Raw genomic sequence first — 22,698 nt, forward strand, 5'->3', positions numbered from 1 at the left:
GACAGAATGGCAAAAAGTGTAGCCATCATAGGAGCTGGGGGCAGTGGCCTTACTGCCATTAAATGTTGTTTGGATGGGGGTCTTCAGCCAACATGTTTTGAGAGAAGTGAAGATATAGGGGGGCTGTGGAGATTCCAGGTAAGTGTTCACATAGGCAGTATCGACGGTTCTACCACTACTTCTACTAGCCCCACTAGAATGTTCCTGTCAGAATCCACAATCAGACGAACACAGTGCCTCTGATCGTGTTCTCCTGCCAAAAGTGATAATGTAATTAAAGCTTTTCTGTTTCTATGCTGAATAGTCTGAAGGTTTCAATATTGGGAAGTGAGCATAACAGTTCTTAAAATTTCTTTCTTGTCCTCAAGAACCAGCTGGTCCTTCTTCTCTCAGCAAGGAACTTTTTCATAGATAATCTCTTGCTTTGGGCTCTGCTGATTATGATGACACTTCCCTTTTACCTATCAAGAGATTTGTAGCTGTAATTAATTACTAGTTATGTGGATGAGAAAGGAGAGAAATAGGTGGATGGCAAGTAAGAAACAACTGCCTGTCTTGAAATATCTGGACATGATATAGTTGAGCCATCATTAGATCAATACAGTAAGATGAAAAGTAATAATTGATGCAAGACTTGTGTATTTGGGGAGCTTTTGGTTGTTTAACTATTTGTATCCAGCTATATTTATCATCCTGTGCATTTTTAACTGTTATATTTAGCCTGAAGGTCAGAAGGAAGATTCAGAGCCTTTCCTGAAAATAACTTTTTGTTGCCCAAATCTTCTGATTCTACAGTTTGAACAAAGCAGGGTTTCAGCAGTCTCTTTGGATTATTTTAGATTAATACAATGCTATATGAATAGACATGTTTCCTTTTTCGTAAAGCTGAAGTGCTCTAGAAACAGCCAGTCACACCCTGTCTTTCCTGGCCAGCAGTTGAGTCCAGAGCCAATATGCTGAGTTTTGCCTCTCAGTTTGTGCCAAAACACAATTCTTTTCTGTATCTAGGTATGCATGTCTGCTTGTGTGTCTGTGTGTATGCATGTGGTTCTAAGTCTAAATCTTTAGGTTTTATATGACTGTTATACTGTCTTAGTGGTATTCCACTATACTGTCTTAGTGGTATTCCACTCATTGTTCATGAGTTTTTATGTTTCTGGTCATTAACCATGGTTAAAACAAATATTTAATTGACCATGGTTAAATAAATAGCTAATAGTTAAATACATAGTTATTTGGTTAATGGCTAGTTATTTAACCATTGACCATGTTTAAATGAATAGTTAATAGTTAAATACATTTGAATTTAATGTCATGTGCTATTCTTTCACTCCCAATATGATATATGGTCAGACAGCTTTTACAGGTTTTCAAGGTACTATTGGGACTTGAGGAAAACAAACATAAATTGGACAAGAAATCATAGCGAGGATTCATGGTCAACAGTGGCCATATTAAACTGCCTTCAGAGTAAATATCTGGAAAACCTTGTCTGTAAAACCTGTCTTATTAACTTGACAATTTCTTGCAGGAACATGTCACTGAAGGCCACCACAGCATTTACAAATCGTTGACCACAAATACTTCAAAGGAGATGATGGGTTTCAGTGATTTTCCTTTTCCTGAGGAGTACCCAAATTTCGTGCATCATAGTAAACTGATGGAGTACTTTAGGATGTATGCAGAGCAGTTTGACTTGCTTAGGTACATACAATTTCAAGGTAAGAAGCTGAGAACCAAGATTTTGCTGGGAGGTGGGTGGGTATCTTGGTCGTAACTCCAGCTGCAGGATGCAAGATGCAGTGGTAACCATAAGAAGCCCTTCAAGCAGCTATGTCATAAAAAATGGAATTAGCAAAGGGTAATAGTGAAAGTTCAGAAGATAAAACTATAGAAAAATATTGTTTTCCAAGAATCGGTTTCTGCCGTGAGAGTTACCATAGTTACCATTCCCCACACAACAGTAAAACAGCATTCTTCATTAAGGTGCTGACTGTAAATCTCTTAGAACTTTTGTGTTTAATTTTATTAAAGATTATAATTACAACAATACAAACTAATACAAATGAAAAAAGATAGAATAAAAAGAAAGAGTAGAAGGTGCAGAAAAGAAAGGAAAAAAGAAAAAAGAAAAGGTATATTGGAAAGAAAAATAAGAATATAGTAAAGAAAAAGAAAAAACTTTTTTTAAAGAACTTTATTAATTTTCAGAATATAATTAAAATACAAAATACAGAATATAGAAAAAATAGAATATAGGACTAAAGAAAAAAGAAAAAACTATAAAAGTGTGAAACAAACGACAGAAATAGAAAGTGACTTCCGACCTGCTCCAATACAGATATGAATACATTTACAAATATAATCTCTTACTGTTAGTTAAACCTTGGTAACTTTATTTCTATCAAAACAAACCTTTTAATCATTAAAGCCCAAAATCAAAGCTTCATTTTTTTTCTGACACAAGCAAGTAATCTAAAAGTGGTTGCCAAGTAGAAACAAATCCAGAAACAGTATTTTCTCTTATCAAGGCTGTTAACTTGGCCATTTGAGCCAGCTCCATGAGTTTAATAATCCAGTCTTCCATTGTAGGTATTTGTGGATCTTTCCATTGTTGTGCATATAACACAACAATGCTGTAATCATATAAATAAGCAAAGTCCCATGTTGTTTCTTGAGCTGCTTCTCCATTAGACCAGCTAATGGAACCGCTCTGATTTTTTTTGTAAGTCCACTTGAAGGATCTTTTGGATATTAGCACACATTTGATCCCAATTTTTTTTAGCCTTTTCACAAAGAAAACCACTGATCTCTGGATATGTACAAACCAGCAGACTTGATCAAGCAGGCTAAAGATTACAGACCATTCAGGAATCACCAAAAGGCCTTGCAGTTGATCAGAGAGATGCCTCTGACTTTCAGTTCTTGGTTTATTAGACTACCCCAAATATACATTTGCTTGATTCCTAAGGGGCACCAGACTCCATCCTGAACTATCATAGTTATTCCATGCTTTCAGATAATAACTTCTTGAATTTATAGTCTCATTGCTCTTCAAGAAAATTGGCACTGAGAAGTGTGATTGTGGTGGGGATGTATATGCCCACGAATATCAGCAGACTATTAATAGAATAAATAATGTATGCATTTGAGTAAGTGCATAAAGCTATTCCGTATCATAGAAATGATGCAGTCCAAACAGGAGTATCAGCAGTCAGAATTAAGCAAGTATACTTCTAGATATTCTAAATCAGACTTGTTCTCCAAACATACTGAACAACTCTATCCCATCTTTACTTCAAGTGCTTCACTTACCACTGCTTTGTTAAAACATTATAAATCTAAATCTAAAAAGAAGTATCTTTTATCTTAAAGCTCGAGTCTGCCATTTAAGAAAGCACATGGATTTCCCCATCACTGGACAGTGGGAAATTGTAACAGAAGTGAATGGGAAGCAGAACGTAGCTGTCTTTGATGCTGTTCTGATTTGCACAGGCCTCCACGTGCAACCTTATTTTCCTCTGGATTCATTTTTAGGTAGGTAGTTGTGATGTTCTGATAAGCTAATTGAGAATGCTGCCTACCTGATTCAAAGCAGAACTTGCAAAACAATAATAAGTTTTATTTCATTTATCATTAGAAGTAAACTCACATCTCCTATTGAGCTCAGCACCTGGTGACTTCTTGGACATATCCACAGAATTTTGGCATTGTCTTCTTGGCATGGTTTTTCTGACTTCCCAGCCTTGAATACTAGCCAGCTCCAGCCTTGCTTAATATTTAAAGATCAGTCAGGTTTAACTACATACCATTTCCTTGAGGTTACCTGGGATATTAGAGCACAAGCTTCCTTAGAGTATAGTAATTGGGTGTGAAATGGAAGTTAAAAAGGATGGACAAACTCTTTTATGCAAGGATTGCATCCCCACAGGGAAAATTTCCAGGGGTCTTCTTACTAGAGGCAGCCTTCACTAAATTAGGGCTGTGTGTGAAAACATAGGTGGGCAGGATCAAAGCTGGTGATGGGCCATCCATTTTCTTTTTGTCATTTCCTCCTTTCTTTTTTCTTTATATCCTTTGTTTTATAATTTACAAGAATATGTTAAGTTTAACACATCTTCTTAACGTGCCTTTCAATTTCAGTTTGCCAAGTGTCTGCTCTAGGGCCTACAGAATAAAAAATGGTGGAGGCCATTTACTTATGTCAGTTTCAACTTCTTTCTAGGCAAATTGGGATTCTTTAGGGAAAAAATGGAGGGGTACCAATAGTTTTGGGTCGGCACATCTGTATAGTTGTAGCATATAGGAAGTTCCAAGCAAGATGGGCTTTTTGCAAAATCAGTGGTGTCAAATCTGTAAATTTAAAACTTTCAAATATTTCATGAATCCCTTTGGTATGGCTGTAAGATCTCTGATTACTCTTAGTATTATAGTAGACCTTTTCTTCCAAAGCCTTTCAACTTCAGTTTGCAAATCTCTATATTTCATTCCTGTTTCCCTCTGTTTTTCATCAATTCAATTGTCTCCTAGTCGTGCTACATCTATTAATGACACTTCCCCCCCCCCAATAATAATAATGTTTGGTGTGTTGTGCTTCAGGCGTCTGTCGGTTTGCATTTTAAAATCCCACAAGGTCTTGACTTCTTCATTTTCTAAGACTTTGCAGCTGGGTCCTCCCAGTAGCTTTTTTTAACAGGAAAGCCATTTTTTTAAAAACAAATTCTATGTTACAGTTTTTGCTACAATTATAAACAGTGGCTTTGTATATACTCAGTCTGGGCAACTTTGCTACAGCCATTAATGAGGTGATCTACAATTGTGACTTTGATCTGACGTAGTCAGCTACCATTTGGAATATGTTCAGTTTTGGCTTTGATGATGTTTGCTTGCACAGCCTGTTCCTGTGCTGCCATGATTATTCCTTCCGTTTGTTTTTTAAGAATTTCAGTTTTCAGCCACGGCCAAGTCAAATTTTAATCTGATTTTCCCTCAATGTCATTCATACATACATACATATATATATATATACACATACACATACACACACACACACATACATACACATACACACATACACATACACAGTATATATACAGTATACACACACACACACATACAATATATATATATATAGAGAGAGAGAGAGCATGAGCATGAAGAGGTTTAGATTTCTAAGCATTAATTTGGCTTTCAGGTGTTTCCTTTTTGAAATATTTTTTGAAATTTTATTTCATAATCTTCAGTAGTGTTTTTTTTACAAACGTCTACTAGTAGTGGTTTCTTACTGTGCCTGATATAATCATTCAAGCTGTATTTCTCTTCCTCTGTTTGCTTTATTTGGAAAATCCCCTCCCATTTTTTCCTTCTGGCAAAGTAGAGCCTGCCAACATCAGTTCTTGGGTGGAAAGCATGATTCATGGTCATTCATTTTCTTGTTTTCCTATCAAGTATATTTAATTCAGTCTGAGTCCACTCAATTATACCCACAGAATCCTGAATAAATGGAAAAGCCATGTGGCTTTAATTATGTTAATATTTTTGCAAAAACTTTGGATTCATTTTGGTCCAGAACGTGGCTGTGCGGGCAATTCTTGGTGCCCCAAGATCAGCACACATAACACCTCTGCTATGCGAGCTGCATTGGGTGCCAGTCTGCTTCCAGGTCCAATTCAAGGTGTTGGTTATCACCTTTAAAGCCCGACATGGCATGGGTCCAGGTTACCTGAGGGACCATCTCCTCCGCATCACATCGACCTGGTCATGCAGAGAGGACATGCTACGGACCCTGTTGGTAAGGGAATTCCACTTGGCGGGGTCCAGGAAGCGGGCCTTCTGTGCAGCAGCTCCCGCCCTCTGGAACATTCTTCCCCAAGAGGTGAGGCTAGCCCCATCACTCCTGACCTTCTGGAAGACCCTGAAAACTTGGCTGTGCCACTGTGCTTGGGGCGGGAAGGGGAGTAGTTATTCCTGGGGATGGTTGGTGCCTTAGAGTGCTCCTCACATATATACCATCTGGATTTTTATTTTATATTTATATGTTGTATTTGTATTTGTATTTTATATATTATTTATGACAATTGTTTTTAACTTGTTTTAATCTTGTTAGTTCTATTGTAAACTACCCAGAGTCCCTCTTCTGGGGGGAGATGGGCGATGGCAAAATCTGAAAAATAAATAAACACATAAATAAATAAATAAATAAAACTAGTATTCTATTTACTGTAACTTGCTGATGTGGTAGGTAAGAAGCTTCCATTAAACCTTTCTTTCGGCAACACATATTATTACTATTATTATTATTATTATTATTATTATTATTATTATTATTATTATTATTATTATCCACCTTGAGTCCTTGTGAAGTGAGCAGTCTATATCCATTGGAAGACTGGGTAGATAGATGGAGATAGATAGATGATAGAGATAGATAGATTCTATCATTTTTTCTTTAATGTAGATGTTATCAATACTTGATTTAGTTTACAGAGGCACCAACACATCCAAAAATAAGAAATAAATCACCCCAAAGCTAGGACAAATGAGTGTGTGGTTTTACATTAAAAAGTTCATATAGATTTCTACATGCTGTTGCAAATGATAGATAGATGATAGATAGATAGATAGATAGATAGATAGATAGATAGATAGATAGATAGATAGATAGATAGATGCAAACTAGGTGGCTGCCTGGGATGCCCTGTTAATTGAGACACCAAATTTTGAGAAAAATATCCAATTAAAAAAATATTTTTTTTTTTGTAGAGAAGGGGTTATTGATTGCATGGTTCACTTAGTGTTAATTGCTGGCAACAGATCTAAGGCCACACAACAGATAGACAGACAGAAAAAAAATGAATGTGCAATTATGAATTTATGTTGTATTTCTATTATTTTGGGAACTAAGGCCTCTGTTAGGGCTACTATATTTGGTCTATAAAAATCTGGATGACCACTAGGTTGCAGCAAAGCATTGGAGTTTTCTGAATCCAGACTTCTGGGTGAGGGAATGGTGGACTAGGATGTCTTTGAAGGAGCAGAGATGATGCTGTGGTGAAGACCAATGGACTGGTGATAAGCTGGGTTCAACAGACCCTCTCTGGATAAGGAAAGGACAAGAGATTGCCCACCTGTGCTCTGCATGGCTGCTCCTCATAAGGAGACTGTAGAAAAGCAGTTGACTCACAAGTTTCAGCACCAGGAGACAAGGAAACAACATCAAGCTCATAGCCACAGTGGAGCCTATATGAACACTGGGTTTGTTGAACAATACTTTCTAAAATACTTTTGGAATCTAATTATTTTTAAACTAAAAGAGATCTTCTGAGCAGCAGTCTGGAAAAGCTACATGGTGAGTGATTCTTCATTCTAGAATAAAGAAAGAGTTAAATAGCAATTTAAAGAATTTAAAGAATGTAAGCTTAATGGCAAAAATCTTGACAAGAATTTAACTTAAGAAAGTTTTAAATGGACTAAGGGACCAGTCAAATTAGAAATTTTATGACTTTTACCATATACTTTTGAAATAATTAAATAAATAAAATAATACCTTAGTGGGAACATGGATTGTTTAGTCTTCCAGAGAAGAGATAATTGGTGGATCTCCCAAAACAAAGAAACAAAAGAAATCTAAGACAGTGATTATAGAAACACAAAACATCAAAGGGGACTAAAGGAAAAAAAAAAGAGAAAAGCCTGTCTTTTACTTTTGAATTTAAGGAAGAGTGGTGAAACTTACAAAAATTACAGATAAAGGTATTACATTTGAGACATTCCAAAGGATGTTTGAGGAATTGGGAAGGAAACTTGCAGCTACAATAACAGCATCAATATCTGGCTAGGTGAATGTATCATTTCAAAGAAATCTTAAAGAAAAAATAAAAGTTGTGATGGAGAATAGCTTGGAGGAATCTATGGGGTGGCAGAATGAAGAGGTAAACCAAATCATAATCTACATGGAAGCTTTGGAAAACAAAATGGAAGTAGTGAAATATATGTCAGAGATGAAAAATAGAGAGGAAACACAAATATTAAGCCAAGAAATGAAAAATGACCTAGGCAATGGCTGTCATGGTTACTGTTCCAATGTTCCTGGAAAACATTGTAACGGGTTCCCATGCCATGGGGCTGACACAAGTTGCTGTACGGGAGGGGGCTGCTCCTGTTCCTTGTACCAGGCTGCGATGTGAGGAGTGAAGAATGAGGAATGCATGTTTGGGTTATCTCACCCTGTCAAGGACGTTTCCCGCAGACCGGCAGGAACCGTTAGGGGCACCTGTGGGCATGGAATTGTACTGACTTTGGGGGGAGGGACTGGGAGTTGCTTGGGGTTTTATTGGGAGACATCCTGCGCTTTCACTATTCTCAGCTTTGCTTGTGATCCTGCATACTATTCATTATTAAATCAGATATCCATGAAAGCCCTGTGTGAGTCTGATGGTGATTTTGAATAGGCAATCATTACAATGGCCTATTACTGGACTTACAAAAGAGGGCTGTTAAAACCTTTAAAAAAATTACCAAGATGGAAGAAAGAAGACTTGGATGGAGATCAGTCCCTATGACAGCATCTTAATGCCAAATTAAGGATCAAGACTGTTAGAATACTGCGCAAAAGAAAAGAATATAAAATTGACTTGTTTAATCAGGGATAAAATAAGAAATATTCTTACCAAATACTGGAAGCCCTTTATGGACTTTTTGCTGACACTGGATAGAACTGTTAATGATTTTCAGATTTGTTGACGGATAAGAGTTGGGATATGGGAAGAAGTGATCTATGTAATTTAATTTTAAAGGGAGTGGAGAGGTATTAAGCTTGCTTGTGTTTGCTGTAAAGGAGATCAGAAGTAACTTCTTTAAATATTTTTTTCTTTTTTTCTTTTCTGCACTTTCTATTCTCTTTCTATTCTCTTTTTTCTTCTTTCTGATTTTAATTTGTATTATCTTTTATTAATGTTAAAATCTTTAATAGAAAGCATTGTGAAAAAAGAGTTTCTGAATCCAGATTTCTGCAGCCCAGATAGTTAGCCTTACTAATATCATATAGTGATAATAAGGATGCAAAAAGAATTGGGCTTTACTGCTGTTTCTCATCCCAACCTTGAAACTGTAGCTTCCTATCACTAATCCTTGTTCACTGTTTAGAAGCTGCAAGAATCATCATCATTCTGTGCAATATCTATTGGACATTTCTGACAGTGGTATGAACAGGAATTGGGAATGGGATGTCCCAGGCAGCAATGCAACATTAGACAATCCTCGGATAATCTAACCATGACAACTCTTCCTAAAGATCATCCCAAATCCTGCATCCACATTGACATTTTAATTTTTTCAGTCTTCTAACAAAGTTATGCTTTCCTCAGCATTGCAAAAATGGCTTCTTGTCTTTTTTTTCAGGTATTGAGAAATTTAAGGGGAAAATAATTCACAGTCGGACATATAAGAATCCTGAAAAATTCCAGGACCAACGAATCCTTATCATAGGCTTGGGAAATTCTGGAATAGAGATTGCCATGGACCTCAGCCATACCACAAAGCAGGTTCAGCTCATTTAAACAAGTTTTGCTTTGAATCTGATGATAATAGCAGGCAATTTTGTCAAATCTTGAGCTCAAATACTACAAGGGTACATTTGTTGTTTTGGGGGATTGAGTTTCAGAGACCAATTCTATTAATTAGTAATGCATGTGAATACATTATTAAATTATTCATTAAATAATTAAATTATTAGTAATACCTGTGAATGAAAGCTCAATTTTAGTCAATGAGACCAGAGAGCTTTGTGATACTAATTTTCATCAAATATGCTTTCATTACTGCAAGATAGTCCTGGTGGCTTGAATACCAGGCAGAGGAGGAACATCAGAGGTAGGGAGCAAGAGAAGGAGCCGGTTATTCTTTCTCTTCTTTTTTGTTTGACATCCCCACCTGTATTCTCCACTCTCCGGAAAAATCTACTGCAACTCATGGTTGTCTCTTGGGAGGAGGAGTGGGCTGTTGTGGGTTTCATTGTGAAGGAGATGGAACGTTGAGGTCATTAGCTGATAAGAAGATGGAAGGTTGGGGTTTCTCTAGGTTGCAAGTTCCTTGTAAGGGTTGCCATTGAGCCGTGCTGTGAGCTGGTGAGGAGGCTTCTATTCTTTGTTTTAGATGGGATTGCAGATGGCTTTGTTTGGGGCAGGGAGGGTCATTTTGGACCTGATGGGTTTAGGCAAAGAGAGGAACTGGGTTTGACCTTGGTCATACCCAAAAGACGGGGGTGGGGACGGGGTTTGGTCTCCATTTTGTTCATTAGGTTTATTTTTTCCACTACAGGGCTGGGGAAGGAGTTACTGCTGATTTCTCTTTCTCTTCCCCCAGATCTTTCTGAGCACTAGAACTGGTGCTTGGGTGGTAAATCGGGTCTCTGATGGTGGATTCCCCTTTAGATGTAGTGCATATTACACGTTTCAAAAATCTCCTTCGCCATATACTTCCTATGGCTCTGGTAAACCGATGGGGAGAAAATAAGCTGAATATGAGGTTTAACCATGATAACTATGGTCTAAAGCCCCAGCACAGGTAAGGGTGGAATTTCTCCATACTCTTGAGACTTAGGAAGACATGGAATATACAAGTTAAACTGAATATTAACTACATTTTAGGAGCAATTTTGGAGAGGGGAAACATTTCTGTGTGTTAATCCAAATTTGGAAACTTCTGAGTTTATTCTTTTCGTTTGGTTTTGTTGTTGTAGTTTTGCTTGTTTTTACTATTGCAGTAGGCTCAGTTTTGCATCCTGAAAATCTTATCCTGCAGCTCCTGTAGCATCTGAGATGTCCCCTTTCCCATATGTATTTAAACATTTAGTTATAGCCTCAAATATTAGAAACAATTTTAAAATTAAGAGCTGAGATTCTGGTTTCTGCACCTAATTCTGTACCCTGTGACTTTTGTTCACTCAGAATTAAATTTTCATTTACCTTTATACCTTTTACGAGAAAGCTGAAAGCCTGCATGGAAACTACTCTGCCGATTTCAGCTGTTCTTTTTCTTAAGTCTGATTCTAGCTATGGTGGTTATGAAGATAAAGGTGATGCTTGTTCAGAGGTGCCTGAGAAAAATGCACTTTCAGTGACTCTAGATTGAAGCTCCATTTTCTGCATCTCAACCCTTTATACCTGCCACTTCTTTATTTTCCAGTAAAACATTCCTGAAATGTGGCTTAGCACACAAAAAAGACGTCAACAGGGATGCAGAAACAGAAAACAGACAGACAAAACTGTTATAAAAATGTGAAGCCAGTAAATAATATACTGTATACTTTGTATAGAGGGACGCGGTGGAGCTGCGGGTTAAACCGCTGAGCTGTCGATCGGAAGGTCGGCGGTTCGAAACCGCGCGGCGGGGTGAGCTCCCGTTGCTCGTCCCAGCTCCTGCACACCAAGCAGTTCGAAAACATGCAAATGTGAGTAGATTAATTGGTACCGCTTCGGCGGGAAGGTAACGGCGTTCCGTGAGTCATGCTGGCCACATGACCCGGAAGTGTCCTATGGACAACGCCGGCTCCAAGGCTTTGAAACGGAGATGAGCACCGCCCCCTAGAGTCGGACACGACTGGACTTTACGTCAAGGGAAACCTTTACCTTTACTATACTTTGTATAAATGTATGGATAAAGAGAATATGTCACCATACACTGAATTATACCTCTGACATAAATTAGCTTTTCTTTATCAGGGCTGTGCTTTCTTGGCAAGTTTGAAAAACATGTATGTTGATCGCTTACAGTACTTTGCTTACACCCCATTTTTCTTCAAATTGTCATAAAAATGTTAACAAGACAAGTTCTGGGGGAAAATATGGCCAGTGTGTTTTCTTCTTCATGTTGCAGGTTCCTTAGGAAGACCCCAGTTATGGGTGATGATCTATCAAATGCTATAATTGCTGGCAGGGTGGTAATAAAACCACATGTGAAGAAGTTCAGTGAAACAGGTGTGATCTTTGAAGATGGCAGCACAGAGGAAAACATTGATGTGGTAATTTTTGCTACAGGATACAATTTCTCCATTCCCTTTACTCAGGACATCCTCAGGACACAAACAAAATCTCACTATATAAATATGTCTTCCCACCACACTTGGAAAAGCACACACTGGCTGTGATTGGCCTCATCAAACCTGTAGGAGCAACTATGCCTATATCTGAGCTCCAAGTTCGCTGGGCCACAAGAATATTCAAGGGTAAGAGAGAATATAAGAATGCTAGAAGTTCTTGGTTGGTGCTATGCTTCATTTGAAGGTTACACTGCTGATGAATAATCAACTCCCTCTTTTGCATAAGAACAACAAAGGCATGTGATATATCTTTGTGTGTCTATGAAGGTAATGTCATGCGCTGCCTACCTCTGAATAACGTTCAGACACTGGTTTGCAAAGCAGGCTCTGGTTTATTTCAGGGTAGGTACAACGTTGGTAGAAAAAAGCTGAGAGTGACAGGAGCGCGCCGGTGCGGGGTTTAAATACCCCGCGCCGGTCAGCGCCCCCTCGCTCTCGGTCACGTCACCCCCCTTTGTCCCATGCGTTGCCCTGCCATTGGTTGAGGGTTTCCAGGATCGCCCATCCTCAGGTTTTCATTCTTCTGCTGATTGCTTTCAGCTGGGCGATCCCCGTTGTATTGCCGCTGATGGCTTGGGTGGCTCCGTGATCCGTGTAGCTATTGTTTGTTAGCCGTTAGTCGTTGTGGGTTGATGGCTACTTAACTTGTACCCCTTCACCTATTTCCTTGTCATTGTCATGAGTGCCATTGCGCTGATGACTTTAGCTCAACGGCACTCATGACATACTGCCCCCTTTCCGAATAGTGTTCTCCCCCGGGTTTCTGGGTTTTCCCCATGGAGCTGTCAAAATGCCACATTTTTTTTTTTTTTTTTTTTTTAAAGTTCCCGCCGGAGTAGTTGTCGCCCCTCCCTTTGCTCCTCCCTCTACCACGTGCCTTCCCAGGGTGTGTCCATGGTGCGCATGCTCGGGTTCTGACCTGGCGTGCGCATGCTCCAGCCACACCCTGTTTGTTTGGCTCAGTTCGGCGAGGCGAGAGGCGTGGCTGGTCGGGTGCTTCTCAGCTCCAGGTAGGGCCCTTCTTTTCTTATTTAGAGTGCGTCGCCTTTGTTGTGTCTCTTGGGCGTTGCCCCCAGGTTGCCCTGTTGACTTGCTTGCCACTCCCCCGCGGCCGGGGGGCGGGGGGAGGGTGCTGGCGATCGTTTGTCACCACCCCGTGGGCCCGGGGCGGGGGGAGTGAGTCCCGGGGGGGGGAAGGTCCACCCAAGTCGCGGGCTTGGGGGGGGCCCTTTCCCTTGGGGCACGGGAGGCGGGGGGAGGCCTGCGGGGGGGGGTTTGGTTTTGCTGACCTTGGTTGCGGTTTGTCGGGGTATGCCCGGTGAAATGCTCTGGTCAGGTCAGGCGCGTTAACGTTATGCGCCGCCACCCATTCAGGGTGGGGGAAGTGTTTCCACCTGACCAGGTAGTGTAGGGTTCCTCGTTGTTTGCGGGAGTCGAGGATGTCCCTTATCTCGAAGTGGTGTTGCCCGTCGATCATAAGCGGTGCGGGCTGTGGCGTGCTTGGGTGCCATCGGGAGGTGGTTGCCGGTTTTAGGAGGCTGGTGTGGAACACCGGGTGGAGCCTCCGGAGGTTGTGTGGCAGGTCCAGGCGTATTGCTACCGGGTTCACTATTTGCGTGACTCGGAACGGCCCGATGTACTTAGGCCCCAGTTTTTTCGAGGGTTGGGTTGACTTTAGGAACTTGGTGGAGAGATAGGCCATATCCCCCGCCTGGAACGTCGGTTGTAGGCGCCGGTGCTTGTCGGCCTGCTCTTTGTAAGCAGCCTGTGCCTCCTTTAGCGCCGCCGTGATTACTGGCCATGCTTCCGCGATCTTCCGTCCCCAGTCGCTGGCGTCCACCTGGGGTTCCGGGGGTTGAGGTAGCTCCGGGATGGGGACGAAGTCGCGCCCCGAGACTACTTCGAACGGGGTTTTCCCCGTGCTCGTGTGGACGGCGTTATTGTATGCGACTTCGGCGAACGGGAGCAGTTCAGCCCAGTCGTCTTGGTGGTAGTTCGTATATGATCGTATAAATTGCTCTAAGGTGGCATTAAGAACCTCAGTGGCTCCGTCCGTCTGCGGATGCCAAGCCGTAGACAGGGCCTGTTGGGTCCCCGTCAGCTTCAGGAAGGCCCGCCAGAATTTGGAGGTGAACTGTGTGCCCCTGTCGGTCACCACACGTGCGGGACATCCGTGTAGCCTGTACACGTGGATGAGGAAGAGTTTGGCTAGTTGTTGCGAGGATGGGACCGACGTGCAGGGGATGAAGTGGGCCTGCTTTGAGAAGTAGTCCTTCACCACCCAAATGGCCGTTTTCTTCTGGCTGGGTGGGAGGTCCACTATAAAATCCATAGAGATTTCCTCCCATGGGCGGGAGGGTTCTGCCACCCGTTGCAGTAGCCCCGCGGGTTTGCCTGGTGCCCGTTTGGCCCTAGCGCACGTTGGGCAGGACGCCACGTAGGTTTTTACGTCTCGCCTGAGCGCGGGCCACCAGAATTGGCGCCGCGTTAGGTGTAGGGTCTTGAGGAACCCAAAGTGTCCCGCTTGCTTGGCGTCGTGTGACCTATGCAAGATCGCCTGGCGTTGCGAGTCCGGGACGTAGATTCTGCCTTCCCCCCATGCCAGGTCTTGCGCCATTGTTACCTTGTCGGGGTTTGCCAGGAACCAGGGGTCGGTTTTGAGGGCGGCGGCGAGGTCCGTGCGCATTCCCCCTGGTAGTTGCGGTTGCCTTCTTTCCGTCGCCGGTTGTCCCGCCGTCGGCTGCGCCGTAGCGTCGAGCTGCCTCCGTGCGCCGCTTCGGGTGGTCACGGCCATCCCCAGTTGCGAGGCGGATAGGACCGTCCCAATGGTGTCTGGGGCGGGCTCTTCGTCTTGGGGCAGCCGGGAGAGGGCGTCGGCCAGAAAGTTCTTCTTTCCCGGCATGAACTTCAGCTGGAAATCAAAGCGGCTGAAGAATTGGGCCCATCGGACCTGTTTTGGGCTAAGGCGTCTAGGCGTTCGTAGGGCCTCGAGGTTCCGGTGGTCCGTCCAGACCTCGAATGGTTGGGTGGCTCCCTCGAGTAGGTGACGCCATGTCTCTAGTGCCGATTTCACCGCGAAGGCTTCTTTCTCCCAGACGTGCCATCGCCTCTCTGTCTCGGAGAACTTCCTTGACAGGTAGGCGCATGGTTTCAGGAGCCCCGTGGAGTCTTTTTGTAGCAGGATGGCTCCCAGGGAGAAGTCTGAGGCGTCGGCTTGGACCACGAACGGCCGTTCTGGGTCCGGGTGCGCGAGGATTGGCTCCGTCGTGAACAGCGCTTTCAGCTTGTCGAATGCGGTCTGGCACGCGGGAGTCCAATTCAGCACTGTGCCTGGGTTCTTGGCGCGTCGGGTGTCCCCCACCCCTTTGGTTTTGAGGAGGTCCGTTAAGGGGAGGGCTATCTCAGCGAACCCCCGGGCGAAGGACCTGTAGAAATTCGCGAATCCCAGGAAGCTCTGTAGTTGCCGTCTGTTGCGGGGCCGCTCCCAGTTTAGCACCGCTTCGACTTTTGCGGGGTCCATTTCGATGCCGTCCCCGGAGATTCGATACCCCAAATAGTCTAGGCGCTCTTTGTGAAACTCGCACTTTGTGGGCTTTGCATAGAGCTGCGCCCTTCTGAGCTTGTCGAGGACTTGCCTGACTAAGGTTACGTGTTCCTCGTATGTTTTTGTGTAAATGAGGACGTCGTCGATGTAGACCAGGACCCCTTTAAACAGATGTTCATGCAGTACCTCATTGATGAGCTGCATGAACACCCCAGGGGCCCCCGCGAGTCCGAAGGGCAGTACCTTGTACTGGAACGCGCCTAGGGGGCAGTTAAACGCCGTCTTCCATTCGTCCCCCTCCCTGATTCGGATGCGATAGTACGCCTCGCGCAGGTCCAATTTGGAAAAGACTTTGCCCGTGGACAGGTGGGCGAGCATGTCCTTCACCAGGGGTAAGGGGTATTTGTTGGACAGGGAAGCCGCGTTTAGGCCCCGGTAGTCGGTACAGAGCCGTAGGGTCCCGTCTTTCTTCTCCCGGAATAAGACGGGGGCTCCGACCGGTGAGCATGCTGGCTCTATGAATCCCCTGTCTAGGTTTTTATCGATGAACTCCCGGAGGGTTGCCATCTCCTTCGGGGTCATCGAATAGATCTTTGGTCTAGGTAGGGGGACGTCGGGCAGTAGGTCGATCCGGCAATCCGTCTTGCGGTGGGGGGGTAGTTGGTCTGCCTCTGCCTCTCCGAAGACCTCGGAGAAGTCGGCGTATTGTTCCGGTAGGTCTGCTGTGGTAGCGGCGTTGTCTTGTGTGGTCGCCTCCGCTCGTCCTACCGTGGGGTTGCTTTCGCCAGCTGGTACTGGTGCTCGATACTCGCCGTCGCCGAATGTGAAGGTGCGGGTCGCCCAGTTGATCCGCGGGTTGTTTTTCGCGAGCCATGGCATCCCCAGGACTGCAATGGGCCGTCCGATGGGCGTGACTACGAACGACGTGCGCTCGGTGTGAGTGCCCATTTGCAGGGTGACCGGCTCGGTTTGTAGCGTGGCTGGTTTCCCTCCCGCTGTAGAGCCGTCCAGCTGGTGGAATGCCAGCGGCGTGGGGAGGGGGAAGCAGCGGAGGTCGAGTTTGGCGACTAGGTCGGGGTGGATGAGGTTTTTTGAGCACCCCGAGTCCACTAGTGCCGCGGCCGTGGTGGCTCCGTTGCCGGCAGAGAGTTGAATTGCTGCCAATATTACGGAGCTTTTGTCGTTTCGTTGAGGTGGTCCGCGTTGCTGTCCCACCGCCTGCCTCGCCACGCGTCTCAGAGCAAGCGGGGAGCATTTCCCGCCGGCTGGTCGGGGTCGGTATTGTCCTCTTCCCCCCAGTAAGTGTCCCAGCCCTCTTCCGGTGTCGCTGTGGCCACGGTCATTCGGCGGTGAGGGGGCGGCCCCGGGTTGGGTGGTTTGGGGCTAATTTTCGGGGCGGGCTTGGGCGCGCTGGTCGGCGGTCGGTTGGCGAAGCAATCCGCCGTCTTGTGCCCTAATTTGCCACACCTCCCGCAGGGCTCCCGGTTGAACTTCTTTTTTGGGTATATGGGGCCGGCCATCCCCCCGTGTGGTGCGGGTACCTTTTTCCCGACATAGTTTGTGTCTTCCGTGGTTGTCATCAGGAAGGTGCGGTGCGCGTGTTCGGCTTTTCCCGCGAGGTGGATCCACCCGTGTAACGTTTCTGGGTCGTCGCGGTAGAGGGCCCATTGGAGAACGTCGCGGTTGAGCCCCCTTTTGAAGATTTCCAGCAGGGTGGTCTCAGACCAGTCGCAGACCTTTCCCGCGAGGGCTTTGAACTCCAGGGCGTAGTCAGGGACCGTGCGTGTGCCCTGTTTAAGTCTCTGGAGTGCGCTTTTCGCCCGTACTTTAGCTAGGGGGTCTTCGAAGTAGGTTTTCATCTCTTTGATGAAAGCAGGGAAGGTGGCGAGGGCGGGGGAGCTGGACTCGTACAGTTGGACGTACCAGTCCGCCGCCCTGTCTTGGAGTTTGATCGCCACGGCGGCGATCTTGTCGGCCTCGGAGTCATAGGAGTGTCCGTGCCTCCCCATGAACTCCCTAGCGTTGGTCACGAAAAACGAGAGTTTTGAGGGGGTCCCATCGAAGAAGATGGGGAAGTCCTTTGGGGCCCGGGCGTTTTGTGCGGCCCCGCCTCTCGCTTCCCGGGGTGTGGTGTCGGCCGCCTGTGCCGTCTGCTGGCTCTCCGCTGGCCCGTGTGTGTTCGGTGCTTCGCTCGGGGTGTGGGCTTGTGCGGGGACGTCGTTGGGTGGCGCGGGGGGCATGAGCGCCTGGAGCATGGTCCGGAGTTCCGTCAGCTGAGCCCGCATGGCCGCGAGTTCAGCTCGTGCCTCCTCGTCCACAGCCCGCGCCGCCGCTGGGGCCGGTTCCGTTGGCGCGTCCTCGAGGGTGGGTTGCCGGTGGGGTTCATCGTCCCTCCGCCGCGGGTCCGCTTCCTCCTCCGTCTGATGGGTGTCTCCGTCGTCCTCCTCCGTGTCGAGCATCGTGGGGCTGTCGCTCCACGCCCGTTGCTGGGGTGCGATGTGGGGCGCGGGGTCCTCCGCTGGTTTCGGAAGTCGTGCTGCTCCCTCCCGCGGTCGGGTTGCCTCCGTCGCCATCTCCCCTTGGGGTTGGAGCTGAGGCTCGGGTCGGGTGGGGTGGGCGTCCATGGCTCCGGGAGTCCGCGGTGCCTCTGGCCTCGGTCGGTCCTCCTCTGTCTCTTGCCGCGCGGCTCGCCCTCCTTGCCCGCGTCGTTCCGGCCTCATCTTGCTGGTCTTCTCGCCGTCTACTCCTCCCGCGGCTCGTTGTCGTCCGGTGGGGCTCGGCGAGGCTGAGTTTATGTCTCTCAGCTTTATGTCATGCGCTGCCTACCTCTGAATAACGTTCAGACACTGGTTTGCAAAGCAGGCTCTGGTTTATTTCAGGGTAGGTACAACGTTGGTAGAAAAAAGCTGAGAGTGACAGGAGCGCGCCGGTGCGGGGTTTAAATACCCCGCGCCGGTCAGCGCCCCCTCGCTCTCGGTCACGTCACCCCCCTTTGTCCCATGCGTTGCCCTGCCATTGGTTGAGGGTTTCCAGGATCGCCCATCCTCAGGTTTTCATTCTTCTGCTGATTGCTTTCAGCTGGGCGATCCCCGTTGTATTGCCGCTGATGGCTTGGGTGGCTCCGTGATCCGTGTAGCTATTGTTTGTTAGCCGTTAGTCGTTGTGGGTTGATGGCTACTTAACTTGTACCCCTTCACCTATTTCCTTGTCATTGTCATGAGTGCCATTGCGCTGATGACTTTAGCTCAACGGCACTCATGACAGGTAATCTCCATCTCTACTAAATGTATATACCAGCAAGAAGACAATGAGGAAACTTCTTGGAATTATGCTAGTCATAATGTTATCATTATTCATCCAATCCAATGAGCCAGTTTGGCATAGTGGTGAAGGTGCTGGTGTTACACACACAAGCTCCCAGCTTCAGCTTATGGTCAATCACTCCGACTCACAGCCTGTTGAGGCACGCAGATCTTGTCAGCCCCCCTTGCTTTCTACCTGGGTTTTCCAGATAGGTGCGGCTTGAGCAGACAAGACACACAGCCCTGGTCAACAGCCGGGAAGTAATTAGGGACACACCCAAATAACTTTCAACCGAACACTGAGGCCCAACAGGTTCTTTGAAATACACAGAGACCCAGTGAATTTGAAGTAACAGCAAAACTTTACTGGTTGCAAGGTACATTTGCTCTTTCTCACATGCACACGCACGCTCATCCACATTTACTCACATCCAACTAAGCTGTCAGGCACTAGCTAGAGGGACAGAAGCTGCCAAGTGTGGGTCCAAAGACGACTCAAGGAATGGGCGGGCTTTGGGACCCCTTTTATCCCCAAAAGTCCTTTCTTTGTTGGTTCACAAGTTTGGTAGCTGTAGATGGGGTTGGGTGGTGGTGGTTCTCCATGTGCTCAAGCCCAACTTCCTTTGTCTGGTTCAGGTGACATTTTTCCTTTGTTTTGACTTGCTTCCTTCTTATCTACCTTTCTGAAGGGATCTTTTAGACAAATTTCCTGGCTTTTGTCCTCTCTGCCTATGTGCCTGCTCCATCTTTAGATAATGGCAGTTTCAGCCTAGTCTGACACTGGCCTAGAAACTGGGAGACTTTGAGTTCTAGGCCTCCCTTCAGCATGAAAGCCGGCTGGGTGACTTTGGGCCAGTCACTCTCTGTCAGCCCAACCCACCTCACAGGATTGTTGCTCTGGGGAAAATAGGAAGCAGGAATATTAGGTATGTTTGCCACCTTGCGTTGACCAAAATATATAAAAATGTGGGATAAAAATATAGTAACAATAACAATAACATAATTCCTTGGAAATATGATGGCAGAGCTTGTTGTTTTCTTGCTTCACTGGAGGGATTATTAAGTATCCATAGAATTCCAAGAAAAAGGCTTATTTTAACAGAAGAAAATTCCATGTTCTGAAAAAAAATCCCTAATCCCGATAATACCTTCATGTTTGATCATATGTTCTCTATGTACCACAAAAAGGCACTGTTCATTTTTTTCAAATGGATAATTTCTCACAATTGACATTTTATGTTGTTACTTGGGAGTCATTTATAAGAATCAGTAACCAAGGAAGAATTACTAGAATCTTTGGATTACAGGTGAGATTCTACCAAAATTGTTCTGTAATTTCAAATAAGGCCATTTCATATATATTTTTAGAAAACTTACTTCTCCTAGCCCTGGTGGAATGCAAAAGGCCCCAACCGCAGCTGGCATTAGTTAAAAAAAAAGTTGGGTAGCTGGTCTGCAAAATACTTGCGGCTGAGCCCTTGTAAAGTTGCCACTAGACAGATAGACTGGACAAGATTAACCAGCGGTCTGACTTGGCATAACATGGCTTTGTTTAATTCTCCTGGGTCAGAGGGGTGAAAGTCATACTGAAACTTTCAGATTATAGTAGTGTGTGTGAAGTGTCTGTTGCTTTAATAGAAGTGAAAGTTGCCTTTTTTGCAGCCAGAACTTTTATATTTGAGGAAGAAAACCTAAAATTAACAGAAAGTTCAGATATACAGAACACCTATTTCATGCTAATTAGCCAGTCCTGTATTAGCTCATCTTTCAAACACAATGGGTATTTTGGAGCCAGGATCTGAGAGCAGTGGGTCTAAACTACCAAGGAGTACGTCTGCCTGTACTGCTGCATGCCTGCTCAGAAGCAAGCCCCAATTGTTCAGGGTGGCTTAATGCCCAGGAAAGCACGCACTGGATTGCAGTCTTAGTATTGGGTAAGGCTATCAGATTTGATCTGGTCTGCAAAACTCAATGGCAGCAGCAGATACAGAAAACAAATGTTTGCTGCCATTTAGTGATTAGCCAGCATGACCTTCTCCACCATCCTACAAGTTTAGCTTCTTTCTGGTGGGTTGGGTGTAGCCACATCCCTTCTTCCAAAAATTCTCCTAAAGTCTTGCTATATAACCACAACGTTTCATCCTTTATCGAAATTCCTTCATTCCCAACATCTCTGTATATGTAATAGACACAGTAAGTCTACTTCAGTTTCTCTGTTCAGTCCACAATATGTTCTGCATTTCTGCATTGCCTGTCTGCAAACTGCTCTACATTTCTCAGGCTACAGAGGGCACTAGAAGATAAAACTGATGTTATGTTTCAGGCCTGAACAAGTTACCTTCAGATAATGAAATGATGTCCGATATTGTTAAGAAGATCCAGTTTAATGAAAAATGGTAGGAAATCATCTATGTACATACAATATACTTATTTCTCCAGAATATTGGAACTGAATATATCCTGGCCTTGTGTGTAAAATGCCTGTGAATCTTCATGAATAAATTACAAAATTACAATAAATAACTCACCCATAGGATGCAAACTTAGTAATGCTATCTATGAAACCTATTACTTTAATTAGAATTTAAAAATACTTTAGTTAGAATTAAAAGTATTCAGGTTCAATTGTAAATACTTTATTTTGGCCATAGATAGCATCAGATAACAAAAACTGAAATTCACAACCCAAAACTATGTAGACTATAAAATATAGACAATAATTAAAGTATTTGTATTACTATCACAAATCTCTGATACTTTAAAATACTAATACTAACACTACATACAGTAGAAGAAAGATGCAACATGAAGTACAGAACAAAGACTTGACAATGTTAATCAATGTGTAGAACAACAAAACGCAGCTCATCTAGAATTCAAAATGGGTGGATGTGGATTGGTGGAGGGGGAAGGAGGAGGAAGCGAGATCTCAGGCAGGAACTGGGATCTGGTCTTCAGCAGGCTAACGTATCTTTTGCCCTTAGGTATGCAGCAAGCCACAACAATTCCTTAGTAGTGCACTACGTTGATTACATGGATGAACTGGCCTCCATATTAGGAGTCAAGCCCAGCCTGCTGAGTCTTCTTCTGACAGACCCAAAGCTGGCCTGGGAAGTATACTTTGGGCCCTGCTCACCTACTCAGTTCCGTCTGACCGGTCCTGGGAAGTGGGAGGGAGCCAGAAACACCATCTTATCCCAGAGACAAAGGATCCTCAAGCCTACAAAGACACGACCCCTGCAGTCTGGTACTGACACCAGCTTAACAGCGGCTCCTTCTTTCTTCATTAAAGCACTCACCTGTCTGGGACTCCTCGCTGTCATCTTAAGTTATCTGTAATTTGATCTTGTAGCAGCCTGAAAGCCGCTTCTCCTTCTGCAAATGAACTCGTTTTCAGAGGCCTTTTCCCCCTGTGCAAAATGAGAACTGTAAGGAGCACATCTATGATCTGAAAGGTTCTCCTTGTTTTCTAATTCTTGGGTCCAAGTATATATTAGTTAGGACAAGCCATGACATTATCCCTGATAAATGTGATTTGGCTTGCAAGATGAGTATAATCTGGAGTATGTCTGCCTATGGGGCAGATTTTGGATATTTCAACCTGAAATTCCAAACTAGCAATATTTATGCTGAAAATCTTTTGTAGATTGCTTTACTTCTAATATGTCAAGAATGGCTTATTAAAAAAATTGGGACATAATTGAATATAAAGAATTTCCACATCTGTTTCATGTTTTCCTCCCCATGCCTCTCTT

General features: G+C 44.6%; 1 pseudogene; it reads left to right on the forward strand.

Moving 5' to 3' along the window:
• Positions 1–22,282, forward strand: LOC134494924 (dimethylaniline monooxygenase [N-oxide-forming] 2-like; annotated as a pseudogene).
• Positions 22,283–22,698: the final 416 nt, after the last annotated feature.

Source organism: Candoia aspera, chromosome 3 (assembly GCF_035149785.1).
Source record: "Candoia aspera isolate rCanAsp1 chromosome 3, rCanAsp1.hap2, whole genome shotgun sequence".
In the NCBI taxonomy this organism is placed as follows: domain Eukaryota; kingdom Metazoa; phylum Chordata; class Lepidosauria; order Squamata; family Boidae; genus Candoia; species Candoia aspera.